A 17,753-nucleotide genomic window follows, 5' to 3' on the forward strand; every position below is an offset into this window, starting at 1 on the left:
ACAGTAACCTCAGGTCCTTCAGAATGAAGCTCTGCTTGGTCCTGCACCATCCCCTCAGATGAGGGAGCTGCTTAGTTCATTTTTTATTTCCGAAATCTTAATTTGAATGAGATTTTATAAAATACTACAAGGTAAACATCAGAACACAAAACTAGATGTTTATTATTTCTCACTCTTTTGATTTCTCAGACACCTCCTATAGTCTTTCTTTCTAGTTTCTGAAAATTCCTGAGAAAATAAGGAAAAATATGCACCAAACAGAAAATCGCTTGACATCACTTAGCAAAAGTAATGGGGGCGGAGGGGACGGGACACACACACTTGTGTAGTACAATTAACTGAAGCAATTTTGTAGATTTCAAAACCTACCCAGTGCAGTTTAGCAAAATACACACCTAGACTCACTGTGATGTTTAAACAATTACAGTTAAGAACTTACTGAAAATGGTTTTCCTGCCGTTAGCTCTCACAAATTCTACTTTAAAATCCCTTATGCAATAAGCCTCAACAATCGTTTCTATGGTAATGGTACAAAAATTTAAGGAAATGGGCTTAATAGCTAAAAGGTGTTTACATCAGAAACAGAAAAACTTTCTGGTAATGATAGCTCCAGTAACCTGAGAAGGATTACATTTATGTTTTAAATAGTCAACTTCCTGAGCCACCTCCAGAACTGTGCCATACCTTGTTTCAGATTTGCTTTCCCACATTAATTATAACTCTCAAAACTGTTATTTCACTAATGGAATGTAAAATACTAAATAATAACAAGAGGCTTCAAATATAAGGTCTCAGAAAAATCAAAATCCAGAACTCAAAATTAGCTCCCATTAACTGCCTTCTTTGTCTTCTATCAAAATTTACAAAGTGCTATACTCTATGAACTTTGATAAATGTTGATAGTTCTAGAAAGGCTCCAGGCTTTTTGTTCATAGGGTCACTGAGTCATGCACGACTTGACAGCAATCAACATTAGTCCCTGTATGGGTTCTTAAGTCAGCTCCAGTCTTCTATTATCATTAAAGGAAATCTTGAACTTTTTTTTTTAATAATACCAGAACATTTATTGCAGAACTAAACAGTGGACTTCTCAAGATGAACTGGATGCTGCAACAGCTGCCCACTTGGGTTTTCGTGTTCCTTCATGGAATCCACGCCTGAATCTGCAGTAAATGATCTTTAGGTGCCTCATATGACCAGTACCGGCGTATTGCGCCTTTGAGCCTTGGCACTCTAGTTTACTTTCTCTTGGGCTTGGCAGGGTAGCCACGCTTGCCACAGGTACACTTCTGGAGGTGGTAGGCCTTGGAGCCACAGTGGCAGCACAACATGTGCATCTTACTGCAACGCTTTCCAAACGATGACGTTCCCTTCATCATCTCGCTTTTGCTACCACAGCCAAAGAGCGGAAATCTTAAACTTTTAACTAACAATTCAGACACAAACAGAAGACATTCTCATATCCCAGCCGCAAAGATATCATGATCCCTAGTTCCTACAGTTGAAACCTTCCTCCAGTGTGGTCTGTCACAAAGCAAACAAAGAGCTGTCTTTGCTTCTACCACCTTAAGGCATGGTAGAAGGAGATACTATATAATTGCAAAGGAATCCAGAATTGTAACCGAGTAAGCAGAAATTCACTTGGAAAGTTTCTTTTTAGTCTTAAAGTATGATCTAGATTCAGTTTTAACTTTTACCTGATAGTTGTATTAAGTTCAATTTCAAAAAAGACTCAAGATAGAACATTGTTAGAAACATTTATTTTTATATAATCATAAATAACTCAGTAGAGGTTCTGCTCTGCTACAGATACATTTGTGAAATAAGAGGCCTGTGCCATCTTGAATGTCTCAACGATGTCGTATTTCTTATAGCATCCAGAGTGCAACACCTTCCATATCCTTTCTATATTCATCGACTGCTTCCAAATCCAGATGATCAAGTAGTCCTTCATCCCCAAAGTAGGCTAGAATGTTTGTGAAAAGGAGAAACAAATTAAACTCAACAATAAAAACCTTCTTGGTTTAAGGACCTAAAGACATTATTCATTGGTTTGCATATACTTGTCTAATGAATTAGATACATCAAGAGTTAACTACACAAGAACGAATCTCAATTTGAAAAAAATACACTAATTGTACTATAAGATATAGCTTTCTTGAGAGTTAACTACACAAGAACTAACCTCAATTTGGAAAAAAACTATACATAATAAGATATAGCTTTGCTGAACTTTTCGAATACTTTTTGTTGATACTTATTTCTTATTACTAAAAAGAAAAGAAAAGCTGGCATTTAAAATGAGGGACATTACAAAATAAGCGTCTAGTGATCTTCATTAACATGTGAAGTCTGACACCAAAGTATTAAATAACCACATTTATATGAAATACCAAGGAAGCATTAATATGCTAGCTCTGGCACAAAATTATAATATAATCACACTTACATGAAATACTTAGAATAAGCAAGTATATAGAAGCCAAAATTCTTTAGTTACCAGGTGTGGACAGCAGAAAGAGGAAAAGGAAGACTCAAGGCTTAGGAGTCACTGAACTTGTAAGGGTATAATTTGGGCATGGATAAGCATAATGAATGAACAAAATGATTAGCCTAATTACTGTCAATGAAATGTACTAGTGAAGGCTGTTGAAATGTTGAAAAATTTTGTTACAGATATATTTACCACATTTTAAATTAAAAATGTCTTCTGATACTTAACCACATAGAAAAGTACTTGGGGTTTACTGAAGAAGTTAACAAACATTTGAAAATTGGAAAGATGAATAGAAATAAGATACATATTTAAAATGTGAAGGACTGATAAATAAAAAAAAAAATCACAGCATCTTTATTAAATACAGAATTATTGTGTGCCCTTGAGTCGGAACCAACTATAGCTGACCTCCACCAGGTTTCCAGAGGCAGTAACTGACAACAAAGGAGAATGCTCATCTTTCTGACACAAAGCAGCTAATAGATTCAAACTATGTGCCTTTGGGATTCCAGCACAGATTCTTACCACTGGGATATCAGAACTCTCCTGGCTTTTAGAGAGCAGGACGCTTTCCACGGCTCAGACAGTAAAGTTTAGCATGACTGTCAACCATGATCCTTACTTTAAATATGAAGAAACTGAGGTTTTGAGAGGATTCTTCTCCTAAGTGCTCTTATCCATTAATAAACTAGGAATAGTTAGTATCATTTCCTTATCAATTTATTCTTATTGAAAACATTCAAGCAACTAACACAAAATTTGCTCAAACCTCCAAATCATGTGCTTACTCTAACAAGATCCAGAAAAAGCAAAAGTTCCAGTTCTAAATCCTGCTGATTAAAAATACGACTTAATGTAATATGTCAACTAAATAAAACTGAATTACGAAATGATAACTAGATCATTCTGCAGTTTATTTACAAAAAGGGATTTTTTAATAAAACTTTTATACTGATTTACTTACAAAGTTTGTATATATTGTTGTCCACAATGGATCTTCCTCATTTCCTTTACTCAGCCCTCCCTCTACCCATCAAATTGTGTGATCTATGATTACACCCCTCTGCCCATCCTCAACCCCTCTGCTCCTACCCGCCTTGGATGCTCATAAAAAGTATTTGTAGGTCAGTCCCCTGCAGGCTCCGCTGCCGGCAGCCCCTCAGCCAACAGCTCCAGCACCACCGAGGGCCGGTGGTGCTCTGGCCGGAGGGAGTGAGGCAGTCAGGCAGGCGGATGCCTGCACGCGACGGAGGGTGCGCACTGAGAACATTTACAGTGCTACACCAAGGGTATTTGAAATTCCAGAAGAATTGGCCTTTGTGAGAAGCAGGAAATAATTTAAAATTCTGTCTCTTAGTTTTCCTTTTTATTTCATATTGGAAAAACATCGAGAAACCATGAGCAGCTTTAGTAATGAAGAGTTTGACTGCCATTTCCTTGATGAAGGTTTTCCTGCCAAGGATATTCTGGACCAAAAAATTAATGAAGTTTCCTCTTCAGATGATAAAGATGCCTTTTATGTTGCGGACCTTGGAGACATCCTGAAGAAGCATCTAAGATGGCTAAAAGCTCTTCCTCGGGTTACTCCCTTTTATGCAGTCAAATGTAATGATAGCAGAGCCATAGTGAAGACCCTGGCTACCATTGGGACAGGATTTGACTGTACTAGTAAGAATGAAATACAGCTGGTGCAGAGTCTTGGGGTGCCTCCAGAGAGGATAATCTATGCAAATCATTGTAAACAAGTATCTCAAATTAAGTATGCTGCCAATAATGGGGTTCAGGTGATGACTTTTGATAGTGAAGTAGAGCTGATTAAAGTTGCCAGGGCACCTCCAAATGCAAAGTTGGTTTTGCGGATTGCCACTGATGACCCAAGGCAGTCTGTTGCCTTAGTGTTAAATTTGGTGCCACACTCAAAACCAGCAGGCTTCTTTTAGAACAGGCTCAAGAACCCAACATTGATGTCAGCTTCCATATGGGAAGTGGCTGTACCGACCCAGAGACCTTTGTGTAAGCAATATCTGATGCCCGTTGTGTCTTTGACATGGGAGCTGAGGCTGGTTTTAGCATGTATCTGCTTAATATTGGTGGCGGCTTTCCTGGATCTGAGGATGTGAAGCTTAAATCTGAAGAGATCACCAATGTAATCAATCCAGCACTGGACAAGTATTTCCCATCAGACTGTGGAGTAAAAATCATAGCTGAGCCAGGCAGATACTATGTTGCATCAGCTTTCACTCTTGCTGTTAATATCATTGCCAAGAAACTTGTATTAAAAGAACAGAGAGGCTCTGATGACAAAGATGAATCGAGTGAACAAACCTTTATGTATTATGTGAATGATGGGTATATGGCTCATTTAATTGCATCCTTTACGATCATGCACATGTAAAGCCCCTGCTGCAAAAGAGACCCAAGCCAGATGAGAAGTATTACTCATCTAGCATATGGGGACCAACATGTGATGGCTTGGATCGGAGAGTTGAGTGCTGTAACCTGCCAGAAGTGCATGTGGGTGATTGGATGTTGTTTGAAAATATGGGTGCTTAAACTGTTGCTGCTGCCTCTACTTTCAATGGATTCCAGAGGCCAGCTATCTACTATGTGATGTCTGGGCTAACATGGCAACTCATGCAGCAAATCAAGAACCATGACTATGCACTCGAAGTGGAGGAGCCGGATGTCAGCACTCTGCCCTTTTCTTGTGCTTGGGAAAGTGGAATGAAACGGCATCCAACAAGTTGTGCTTCAGCTAGTATTAATGTGTAGTTACCATTTTGGTGCAGTTAACTCCAAGTTTAGCTTGAATTAAGGGATTTGGGGGGACCATTTAACCAAATTATTGCTAGTTTTGAAATGTCTTTATATGAGTAGGGTGGGATGGAACAGATGCAACAGTATGGAAGACTAGGCAATGGGGTCACACTTATCTGTAAAAGTATCTTGACATTAAAAAAAAGTATTTTTAAAAGGAGCTCTGGTGGCCTAGTGGCAAGACGCTGCACTGCAATCCCAGAGGTACAGGGTTCAAATCCACCAGATGCTCTGCTGGAGAAGGAGGGGGCAATCTCCTCCTGTACCAGTCAGATCTGATTTGACGGTACACGTAAAAATAATACAATAATTTTTTTTTAAAAAAAAGTATTTTTAGAAGTATTTCATTAGTTAGACATTGAAAGATACACAAACTCCTTCCAGGCAACTACAGCCTCAGAAACCCACTGTCAGCTATGAGTGGAAGCTATGCAACATCAATAGTTTTCTGAGTTTTGGCTGAGGGTAAAAACCCACACCTCCCAAAAAAAAAATCAGACATGCATCTTATTTCCAATTTTCATTGAACTCTTCCTTAAAACCCAAGTACTTATACATTTGGCTATTAATGCAAATAACTTTTTCATTCTTTAAAGTATCTTCAATAGCAATGAGCATTCCAAATAAAATATTCCCTAGCTCGTACAGACAATGAACAGGAATGATTTTCTTATGTAACCCTGTATCCATATACTTTGCATAAATAATGCCCCTTTATTTATGAAACTGTTGCAATTTTAGTAAGGCATTCAATGTTAACCAATACTGGCTGACCACCTACAGCTACCATCAAAGATGAGGAGGAAGATACTGAAATAAGAATGGTTCCATTACAAGGAACCTAACTTGGTGGGAAACACATAGGTAAAACATGAACTGTAACAACTATATATATAATCTTAACATAAACATCAAATTAATATATAAACAATAAATTTTATATTAATGAAGGCCACAGAAGTCACAATCATGTTTCTTTTACACTAAGTAAACCTTCTCTAGTTAGTATTTCCAGCTCAGATAGTATAGTATGAAATTCCATAACAGAGTAACCTTTTCAAGCACTCAGTTCTTTTCTAAAATACAAATATCCTTAGAGGGAATACAAATATCCCTAAAGAAGGAAATGACTGAGAGTCAGTTATTTCTTGGAACACCAAGAAAAATGGTGAATTAATCAGCCAGAAGGGGTTCACATCTAGTCTACAGATTTGAAGGGTCAAATCCTGGAGGGTTAACTGAAGAAATTATACATATTCAATCCTTAAGGCAATGTTATGAAGTTGGTATTAAGATACCCAAAACTTACACAAGAAGCTTAGATTAATGACCTTCTGGGGAAAGCTATTAGACCATAATTTCTAGCATCTGGAAAATGGTCATACTCACCCAGTAGACCTATGTCTGAAAACATTTCCTAAGCTTAATGCTTTCCTAAGGAATTAACTGGTCTGAGATTATTCAACTAGTAGTTTACATTACCTCACTCCCCATTATACTGAAAAAGGAAACCAACAACAAAAAGAAAGAGTAAGCACAAAGAAAAAAGAACTCAGCAGGAATCTCAGGAAACAGTTTTAAGAAGCAATATCAAAAGGGAAAAAACCACACTTTCCTATGTTTAAAGGCTGAGAGGCTGAAGGAAATGCCTATAAAATGATACTATGTAAAATAAGAAGAAAGATTATCTGGGCATTCATGTGACCCAGTGGAAAAAACTATGGGCTTTGGAGATGGTATGACCTGTTCTGAAGGACTCAAGTGACAGAGACATCATGAAAAAGTACTGAAAACAGTGACTGCCTATTGTACAAGTGGGATGGAGTAGGTATTTCAAGAAATTGAAGACCAAGAATTATAAGTGAAAAGTCTATTAGGGGAATCCATGAACTATCTTTAAGAATCGAGTTAAGCTGAAATCCCACAGCCACAGTATCAGTGGCCCAAGTCATCACAATGCCACGAGGTTAATTCTTCTGATGACTTAAGCAAAACTTGCTTCTGTTTGAGATTTGTTATGCATACAAACACATTTTATGTTTAAGTGTATGTATACATAGAATTTGACATAGTTTTTTTTCAAGTATACAGACACATATACATTTGTGTATATACTGCTAACATAATTAGATGTACAGTTTTCCAAAAGCTCAAAACTATGATATCACAAAACTCCATTTAACATATATAATTACTATTCTTTTTGTGTTCCAATCATTCAGTGCCATATATGAAAATCTGCCCTGAAATTTAAGAGAAGTACCTCAAAAAAAAAAAAAAAGAGAAGTACCTCAAAACAGTTGGTTCAGGCATTCCAGGATCTGCACCTCTCTTGAATCCTAAAAGGGTGGGAGAAATAGTAATTAAAACTCCACTAGGAAAAGAACAAACTACAACCAAGATTTCCCTTTTTTTTATCCAAAACGAGAAGATAGAATGATATTCAGAGCTACCAGTATGGACTACTATGTGGAAAAGAACAGTCTCGAATCTTTCACTCAGTCAGTGCAGTTGCTAAGTAGACTCTCCATAGGATTTTCAAGACTGTACACTGCACTGCGGAGCCAATGGTGGGTTCAAACCTTGGGAGTCACACAGCCTTTTAGCATTCATTAGAATATGAGAGTTTATACGACTTGCTGCGGAAGATCAAAGACTACAGATTTCAATATGGATTACATTTCAACACCAAGAAAACAAAAATCCTCACCAATGGACTAAAAGGTACATTCTGATAGATAAAGACTGAAGTTGAAAATGATTTCACCTTACTTGGATCCAATATCAATATCTACAGTAACAGCAGTCAAGAAATCAAAAGATGTGTTCACTACAGAAAATTTGCTATCAACAACCTCTTGAAAGTGCTAAAGAACATCCCAGAGGTACGTGGTTCGAATCCACCAGGTACTCTGCTGGAGAAGGAGGGAAAATTTCCTTCTATACCAGTCAGATCCAATTTGATGGTACACACACACACACACACAAAATCAAAAAAAGAAAGTGCTAAAGAATAATATCAGTTTAAAGACTAACTGTGTCTGAGCCAAGGCATATTCTTTTCAATAACTTCAAATGAACCTATAAGCTGGACACCAAATTAGGATGAAAGAATCACTGATGCCTAGGAGCTGTGATGTTGGAGAAAAGTACTGAATAGCAATCACAAGGACTGCTATGAACAAACAAATCTTTCTTGGAAAAATTGCAACCAGGATCCTACTCGGAGGCAAAATTAATGAAACTTCATCTCATATAGTTGGGGCATGTGGTCAGGAGAGGCTAGCTCTTGGAAAAAGATATCACACAGGGAAAAGTGGAAGGTCAGAGAAAGAGAAGATTTTCCACAAGATGAACTGACACAATGCCTGTAACAATGGGCATCACAGGGACAGTGCGGATGGTGCAGAATAAGGCAAGGTGCAGATCTATTGTTTATGCAGTGACTTTGAGTTGCAGTCAACTCTACAGAACCTAACTCAGCAGTTAGGACAAGCTGTCTTATTCCCTTTATACACAATACTAATCTACAGTATGCTATATCAGTAGTAATTAAAAAGGAAAAACCAAGTTGGGGTGGGTTTTTTTTTACCTATTTGAGAATACCTTATTTCTTCTCCTATGAACCCTTTTATAATAAAAAATTGCTAAAAGGGGAAAAAATATTCAATAGTTGTATTATTTAACAATTAAATCAACTTTTTTAGATACAATTATGGTTCAATAAATCTCAACTGCCATCTTAAACAGGTAAGTAAATCAACTTGGTAACAAATAATTTGCATTTGATTCACTGATTAAAATTCAAATTGGTGCCAAGACCTGGAGTCTGAGACTTTATTTTCAAGTCAAATTAGCCTAACAAATTAATGATGACAACAGATGACAACTGTCAAATCAGAGACAGAGATCATTTTTCTCACCAACAGCAAGGCTCAGAGTATAACCATTTTTCTTCCGTTGCTCAAGCCCCAGTTTCCACAGAAAGCTGACAGCTTCATAGACAATGGCAAAGAGAAGAAATTATCTAGGTTCTCATACTTTTACCTTTCTTAGCTAAAAGAAAACTTCAGTCTTATGGTTGGCCATCCAGGCTGAGCCCTCCGGCCAATAAATGAAACCTGGGATGGAAGTGGATATCATTTGTAAGGGATGTGTGTCTCTATAAAACAGAGCTTGTAAAATCAGGTCCCAGTATGAAGCTCTAGGTGAAATTAGCTCCCTAATAGTAATTAATCTCTGCAGTACAGCAATCAGATACCAAGCATCACCACTGAAATTATAACCATGATCACAGTTCAGGAGAAAAACTCTAGTGCTTGAAACCTACCTAGGCTCAACTAGACACTTTCTCATGTACCAGATGGAAGTGCACGCTAGACAGTCAAAAAGAAGATAAAAGAAATGATACATTTGTGTTGGTGAAAAATACTGAATAAACACGGCCTAAAGAATGAGCCCATCAGTCTTGGAAAAAGTACAGCCAGAATGCTCCGAAGAAGAGAAGCTGCCCAGACTTCCTTTCAGTCCTCTGGACATGTAGTTACCAAAAGGCCACCCACTCTCTGGAGAACGACATCATGGTTGGTAAAATAGAAGGTCAGTGAAAACTAGGAAGACCCTCAACAAGGCTGACTGACTCAACAAGTGACTCCAATAATGCGCTCAAACACAGCAAAAATTGTTAAGATGATGGACCACGCAGTTTTATCCTGATGTTTATCAAGTTTGAAAAGCTATGAGGTCACCTAATAACAACATATAAGGATCTATAGCGTGGCACATAGGGAATTGCGTACCAAACCCAAAAGTTGAGCCTCTGGAGGTTCAAATACAGCAGAGGCTCCTTGAAAGGAAGACAGGCAATCTCCTGTGCGATGAGGTGGGGCGGTCTTGGCTATTCACTGGTTGGGTTCCTGATGATCTTTTGTTTTTAAACAACATACATCATGTCATCTAATCCTCACAATCCTAAATGGCTCTCATCTCCGTGATGCGATATGAGTCAAAAGAGATGACTTAAAGGGGAGCTCTGGTGGCTTAGTGGCAAGGAGCTGCAACTACAATCCCAGAGGTGCAAGGTTCGAATCCACCAGATGCTCTGCCGGGGAAGGAGGGACAATCTCCTCCTGTACCGGTCAGACCTGATTTAACAGTACACTCACACAAAAATAATAAAAAACTTAAAAAAAAAAAAAAAGAGATGACTTAAAAGATCCGGAGGGCGGAGGGGAACACCAAAAAACACCAAAAAAAACAGTACTACCATCCTAGCCAGGAATGAACGGAAGCACGGCTTAGCAATCTACTTCCAAAAAGTTTTGTTCTGTATCACTGAGTGGGAATCGACTCAGAGCTGGCTCTCCGGCGAGTTTTCAAAGGCAGATTATAGCACGGGTGGGTATTTATCAGCTTTCTTGTGCAGAGCAGCTGGTGGATTCGAACCACGTGTCTTTCAAAAACATTGTTGTTGTTATGTGCCGTAGAGTGGTTTGCGACTCATAGCGACCCTATGCACAATAGCCCTAAACCCTGCTCTCTCCTGCGCCAATCGCACTGCCTCTGACACACCCATCCCGATTACCCCAGTCACTGAATCAATCCATCTCATAGAGGGTCTTCCCCTCCTGCGCTGTCCCTCCACCCTCCCAAGCATGATGTCCCTCTCCAAGGACCCGTCCCTCCTGGCAACATGTGCAAAGTATGTCAGACGAAGCCCCAGAATCCTTGCCTCCAAGGAGTAGCTTGGTTTAATCCTCTCCAAGATGAATCTGTTTTCCTGGCAGTCCATGGTACATTCAGTACTCTTCTCCAGCACCACAGCTCAAAAGCATCCACCCTCCTTCTGTCCTCCCTAGTCACTGTCCACCTCTCTGATGCATAACAAGCGATTGCAAAGACCATGGCCTGTATCAGGCGCACCTTAGTCTCCAGAGAGACACTGTTGCTCCTGAGTACTTCAGAGAGGTCCCTAACAGCAGACTTTCCCATCGCGATACGCTTTTTGATTTCCTGACTGCTGGTGCCAAGAGTGTTGACTGTGGAGCCGAGCAAACTGAAGCTGTGAGGCACTGAAAAATCCCGCACGGAGCACTGAGCTACCTACCGGGCAACAATGAGGTAATAATAGAAGCCTAAGAGACTTCACGGCAACTGGTAAAGAATCGCCAAAAAAAAAAAAAAAAAATCGGATCCGGCTTAAATCCATCAAACTAAACCAGACATCCTCAATGGAAACGCAAGGAGGGGTCCCCGTTCTCCTTTTTCTTCCCTGAATGTCAAAACCAGAATTGCAGACCCCACCACCCCCTGGCCTCTGGTCTTCTCCCACTAACCCAAGTAAATCACGAGCGGGATGAAGCCCCAACGGATGGCAAACTGGCCGCCCTTGAAGAGCTGCTGCAATCTTTGCTTAGCTTCTTTACTCAACTTCACCATGTCGACAGGAGGTGCGGCACAGAAGAGACGTCTCACAGCAGCTTCCCCGTCCAGAATCCGAAAAGGAGAGACGAGGCGCATGCGCCACAGTAAACCTTTACGGCAGGAGTCGTGAGCGACGCCAGCAAATGTCGTAACTCATTAGCCTTTTCCTGGCGCCTGCCTTCTCCGAGGCTTTTGTGGAAAGCGCGTGCGCAATCGGTTTGCACTGCTCCTTTGGAGGCGCTCTGGGTTTGTTCTGGTTTTACCATTTTAATGACTGGTTTTACTGGTTCCAGGGTATTTAGAGTATTGTGATTGGATTTCATCAGAACAGATCGATCTTCCGCATTATTCAAAGCACTTTTCCAAGTGTACCTTCTCTGACATAAAAGGAAGTATAACTGAAATTCAACTGTCAGGATTTGGGGACTCTTACCCTGATTTTTGTGTGATCTTTGGCAAGTTATTTAATTTCTTAAGTGCGGAAGGAATTTACCCTTCTGTTAACCAGTATGAGCTACACCTCAACATAAAACAACAGTTGTTACAACTGGATCAACAGGCAAGATCATGGTAAACGTTGTACACCAATGTTCACGGCAGCCTTATTCACCATTGCAAGAACATGGAAACAGCCCAGATGTCCAACCACAAACGAATGGATTGAGAAATGATGGTACAGTCACACGATGGAATACTACACTGCACAAAGGATAAATAATTTTGTAAAATATTACCTAACTTGGGAGGGACTGGAGAGCATTATGCTGAGTGAACGCCGTCCCACCAGGACAAATATTGTATAAAACCATTATTGTAGAATGAGTATAAAGATCCAAGGGGGGCCGGCGTGGAAGCAGAGGGATGAGGATGTGCAGGGGGAGGAGGAGGTAAATCATGGGGTTATACAATTTGATGGGGGTGAGGGAAATTGGAAGAATCTGTTCTCGAAAACAATGTATTCGAATTTTGTAAATAAACTAGTATGAAATGAAAAATATTAGATAGGAGAAAAGATCATTATAAATGGAGATAAGATTGAAGTTGTCAAAGATCATTTTTATTTTAATCTGCAATCAAAGCTCAAGGAAGCAGAAGTCAAAAGATCAAATGGCTAAATGTTTATGAAAATTAATAAAATATAGAAAAAGAAAGAGCAAAAAAAAAAAAATCAAATGGCTATACTGCATTGGGCAAATCTGATGTCAAGGACCCTTAAGTACTAAAAAGAGCAAAGATGTCACTTTCAAGACTTAGTAAGGGGTGCTCCTGGCCCAAGTCATGTATGTGAAAATTGGACAATGAATAAGATGACTGATACTTTTGAATTGTGATATTGGTGAAGAATATTATACAACAGACTGCCAAGATATAGAACAAATCTGTCTCAGAAGTGCAACCAGAAATCTCCTTAGACGTGAAGATGATAAGACTTGTCTCACATACTTGAAACATGTTCTCAGGAGGGACAAGTCCCTGGAGAAAGGAACCATCCTTAGTAAAGTAGAGGGTTAGAGAAAAACAGGAAGACACTCAAGGAGATTAATTGATTGACACATGCTAGCTATAACCAGGAGCTCAAACAACAACAATGGTAGTGAGGGTGGTGCAGGACTGGGTAATATTTAGTTCTTAATTAGATCCAACAAGACAACAACTAATAAAAACAACAGCGTATGAGGATCACTGGTAGTTCAATGGGCAAATAGTTCACCCAGTACTGAAAGGGAACAGTTCAATTTCATGACCATCACAGGGCAGAAAAATGTGGCAATCTGCTTCCTTAAAGATTTATGCTCTTAGGAACTCCATAGGGCCATGAGAAAGGATTTCAAAAATTACAGCATAACTTGGGAGAGACTGGAAAACATTATGCTGAGTGACCTAACTCAGTCTCCTAAGGAAAAATACTGCATAAGAACCATTGTTGTAGAAATAGATAACTAGTAAAACTGCATGGTTCAAAATCAGGAAAGGAGTGAGTCAAGGATATATCCTGTCTCCAAATGTTTTCAATCTATATGCAGAACAGATGATCGGGAGGTAGACTTTATAAGGAGGAATGTGGCATCAAGATTGGAGGAAGACTTATCAACAACCTATGTTATGCAGATGACATAATCTTGCTTGCTGAAACTGAAGAGGACCTGAAGCGCTTACTGCAGAAGGTCAAGGACTATAGTCTTCAATATGGATTGAAGCACAACATCAAAAAGACAAAGATATTCACCACTGGGCCAAGTGACAGCACCATGATGGATAGAGAAGAGATTGAGGTTGTTAATAGTTACACCTTACTTGGCTGCACAAGCAACACTCTTGGCACCAGAAATCTGGAAATCAAAAGGTGAATTACACTGGGAAAATCTGCTGTCAGAGACCTCTCCAGAGTACTGAGAATCAATGATGTAAGTCTAGAGCCTAAGGTGTGGCTGATCCACTCCATGGTCTTTGCAATTACTTGCAATGCACTGGAGAACTGGACAATAACTAAGGATGACAGAAAAAGAATTGATGCCTTTGAATTGTGGTGCTAGAGAAGAGTATTGGACATACCATGGACCACCAAGAAAAAACAGAGGTCTGTCCTCGAGAGGATGAAACCAAGTTTCTCCTTAGGGGATAGAATTTTGAAGCTCCATCTCACATACTTTGGGCATGTGGCCAGGAGAGATCAGTTGGTCCATGGAGAAGGACATCATACTTGGAAAGGTGGAGGGACAGCCCAAGAGAGGAAGACCCCAGATGAGATGGGTTGATACAGTAATTGGGGCAATGGGGGTAGGTGTGTGGAAGTCAGTGAGACTGGGTCAGGATAGGGCAGGCCTGAGAGCTGTTGTACATAGGATCACTATGAGTTGCAGATAACTCAACAGTATATAACAACAACAAAATATGTGAGGATCCACAGAAAGGGGAACAGGGGGGTGAGGATGGTCAGGAGGAAATCATAGATTCACACAATGTGGTGGGGAGAGGGAGAGAGATAAAGAAATAGTAAAGTTCTGACTGGGATCTGGAAAGACAGGGTAATAATGGTGGGCATAGTTCAATGGTGGTTAATTTTATAAAATAGTGGGGTGAATTGTATGAAACACAATATGAATGAAAGATAGTGTGACGCACAATATGTATACAAACTTTATAGGCAAATCAACTTAAAAAAAAATAAAATAAACCCTATATGGCAGTGCTACTGTGTCCTGTGTGGTTCCCAAGAATTAGAATCAACTCAAAGGCAGTAGGTTTAGGATAATTGCAGAATATATGCCAAAACATACGTAAGAATTGAAATTATAAGAATTTTCATTGCCCTTGAAAACTTTATATCTGAGTGGGGGAAATCTGAGTAAGTATGCAGTGTCATCCAACTGAATGTGGAAACTTGAATAATATCATTAATATCACATTCAAGCAAAATACTGCTGAAGATCATTCAAAAACAGCTAGAACAGTATATAGAGATCTGCCAGAAGTTCAAATAGGATTTAAAGAGTCCATGGCACTAGAGATATCATTCTATGTCAAATTGATCCTGGCTGAAAGTAAAGAGTACTAGAAAAATATCTATTTGTTGACTATGCAAAAGCATTTGACTGTGTGGATCAAAACAAATTGTGGCTGACATTGAGGAGAATGGGAGTCTCAGAGCACTTCATTGTGCACAGGAGGAACATGTACCTGGAAAAGAAGGCTACTGTGGGAACAGAGCAGGGGGATACTGCAGGGTTTAAAATTGAGAAGGGAGTGCACCAGGGCTGTATTCTTTCTCCATAACTATTCAATCTATGTGCTGAGAAAATTTTCTGAGAAGCTGGACTTTAGGAAGAGGATGTGTCATCAAGATTGGAGGGAGACTCATCAACAACCTGTGTTAGGAAGATGACACAACCTTGCTTGTGGAAAGTGAGGAGGACTTGAAGCACTTGTTGCAGAAGATCAAGGAATGCAGCCTTCAGAATGGATTGTGTCTCAATGCCAAGAAAACAAAGATTCTTTAAAACAAAGCATGATGGAGAGAAGATTGCAACTGTCAACAGCTTCATCTGATTTAGATCCATAATTAACACCTTGTTACCAGCAGTCAGGAAATAAGGAGATACATAGCACTGGGAAAATCTGCAGTTAGGGACCTTCCTAATTATTAAGGAGTAATGATTTCAGTTTGAGGACTAAGGTGCATCTGATTCAGGCCATGGTCTTTCTGATTACTTGCTATGCATCTGAGAGCTGCACAATGAATAAGGAAAGGTGACAGAAAAATAAATAATTGATGCCTTTGAACTGTAGAGTTGGAGAAGAGCACTGAACATCCCATGAACAATCAAAAGAACAAACAGATATATCTTGGAGAGAGTGCAGCAAGAGTGGTCTTTGGAGGCAAGAATGATGAGAATTCACCTCACATATTTTGGATATGTTGCTAGGAGGGGATGCTCTTTGGAGAAGGACTTGATGCTAGGAAGAGTGGAGGGTCAGCAAAGGAAAGGAAGACCCTCAACCAGGTGGACTGATGTGGTGACTGCTGCAATGGGTTCTTGTGTGTCAGGAAGTACGAGGATGATGCAGGATAGGGCAGGGTTCAGATCTTTTGTTCATAGGGTCCCTATGGGTCATACTTGACTCAATGGCACCTAACAAGAACAATGTAATGTGAATGTGTGCAGTCTTGTGATAAAAGTATGAGCAAAATGTAGTGAAAGAAATATGTTCTTGTTGAGTCTCACTGAGTCAGAACTAACTCATAGCTGACCCTCAAGTGGTTTTCAGAGGCATATGGGAGGAGGCTGCTCATCTATCCCCCAAAGGAGCAGATGGTGGATTCGAACAGCATGTCTTCAAAATGGAGGCACAACTCCTTACTACTAAGCTACCAGAGATCTCTAAGAAACATAGAGGTTACCAAACACAGCCTAGAAAAGTCAAGGATGTTTTAAGGAAATCAGTGACAGTTAAACCGGAACAGAGGAATCATAGTTTGAATCATAGAAGTAAAGGTAGCAGAACATAGTGACCATATTAATCTGGAGGACAAAAAAGAAAAAAGTGGTCAAATGTGAATTCCCTGTTTTGGCTTGTGCAATTTACTGAGTTGATAGTACTCACTCCTGAGCCTCCTGTTGTTGTTGTTGTTGTTGTTGTGTACCATCTAGTCAGAACCAACCAAATCTTGTCAGAGTGGACCCTCTGAGGCAGTTAATCACACAGGAGATTGTCCATCCTTTTTCCACAGAGCAGCTGTGTTACTGAATGCAAGGGGTTCTTTCTGTAATCAACTGCCAATAAGACAAATATCCATAAGCACTTTATTACAGATCTGTGCAGGACAGTGAGTTGCCCTCAAAGACTGCCTCCCCAACTGGGAGAGGTCACCAGGCTTTTACGCTAAAATAAAAGAATTTCTGTATCTGAAAGAAAATCATTCACACCCAGATACTCCCTTTCCTGGCAAAAAGGCAGATTAAGTTACAATTTATATATGATTGGGAGGAAACAGCTTCAAAGAGATAACAACTAATCGAAGAGATGCATCTCCTGATAAACAGATTAAAGAAAGGACAGTAAGAATTCTAAGTTCAAGCAACTAACCTTGCAGGCTGGAGAAAACTGATGCCAGTTTTAGGACTATATAATTATAGTTCCATAACTGATACATACATAGAGAATTCTGAACTTATCAGTACCACCCCATCAGCTGGAGAACTCAAACGGCATGCTTTCAGGACTGCAGCATAGCTTCTTCCCACGAGGCCACCAGAACCTATTGTATCAAAGCTTAAATTCTGAAGCACTTGGTTTGTTTAAGGCTGAAGTTTGTAGTGAAATCTATACTCCATTTTGATTCTTAACAAGAATTTAGGTGTCATGTGAGTTTTTCCTGAACATTGAGCACTCTATAGGGCACTGTGGTGGAGTAGTCCATAGGGTGTTGCCTAATAACCCAAAGATCACGCTTCTCTGGAAGTTTGAATCCACTTAGCAGCTCCATGGGAGAAAAGTAGGCAATCTACTTCCATGC

At 39.6% G+C, this 17,753-nt stretch overlaps 1 long non-coding RNA gene and 1 pseudogene across 1 annotated transcript; one reads left to right on the plus strand and one right to left on the minus strand.

Annotated features, from left to right (window-relative positions):
- Positions 1-1,954: 1,954 nt before the first annotated feature.
- Positions 1,955-11,752, minus strand: LOC102865573. Its single transcript, XR_438827.1, has 3 exons — positions 11,650-11,752; positions 7,605-7,653; positions 1,955-1,966 (listed from the first exon to the last, which is right to left on the minus strand). It is a non-coding gene; the product is annotated as an uncharacterized LOC102865573 (long non-coding RNA).
- Positions 3,895-5,269, plus strand: LOC102865174 (annotated as a pseudogene).
- Positions 11,753-17,753: the final 6,001 nt, after the last annotated feature.

The sequence above is a fragment of the Elephantulus edwardii genome, unplaced genomic scaffold, assembly GCF_000299155.1.
Source record: "Elephantulus edwardii isolate Elephantulus edwardi_28Jun2011 unplaced genomic scaffold, EleEdw1.0 scaffold00007, whole genome shotgun sequence".
NCBI classification, from domain to species: domain Eukaryota; kingdom Metazoa; phylum Chordata; class Mammalia; order Macroscelidea; family Macroscelididae; genus Elephantulus; species Elephantulus edwardii.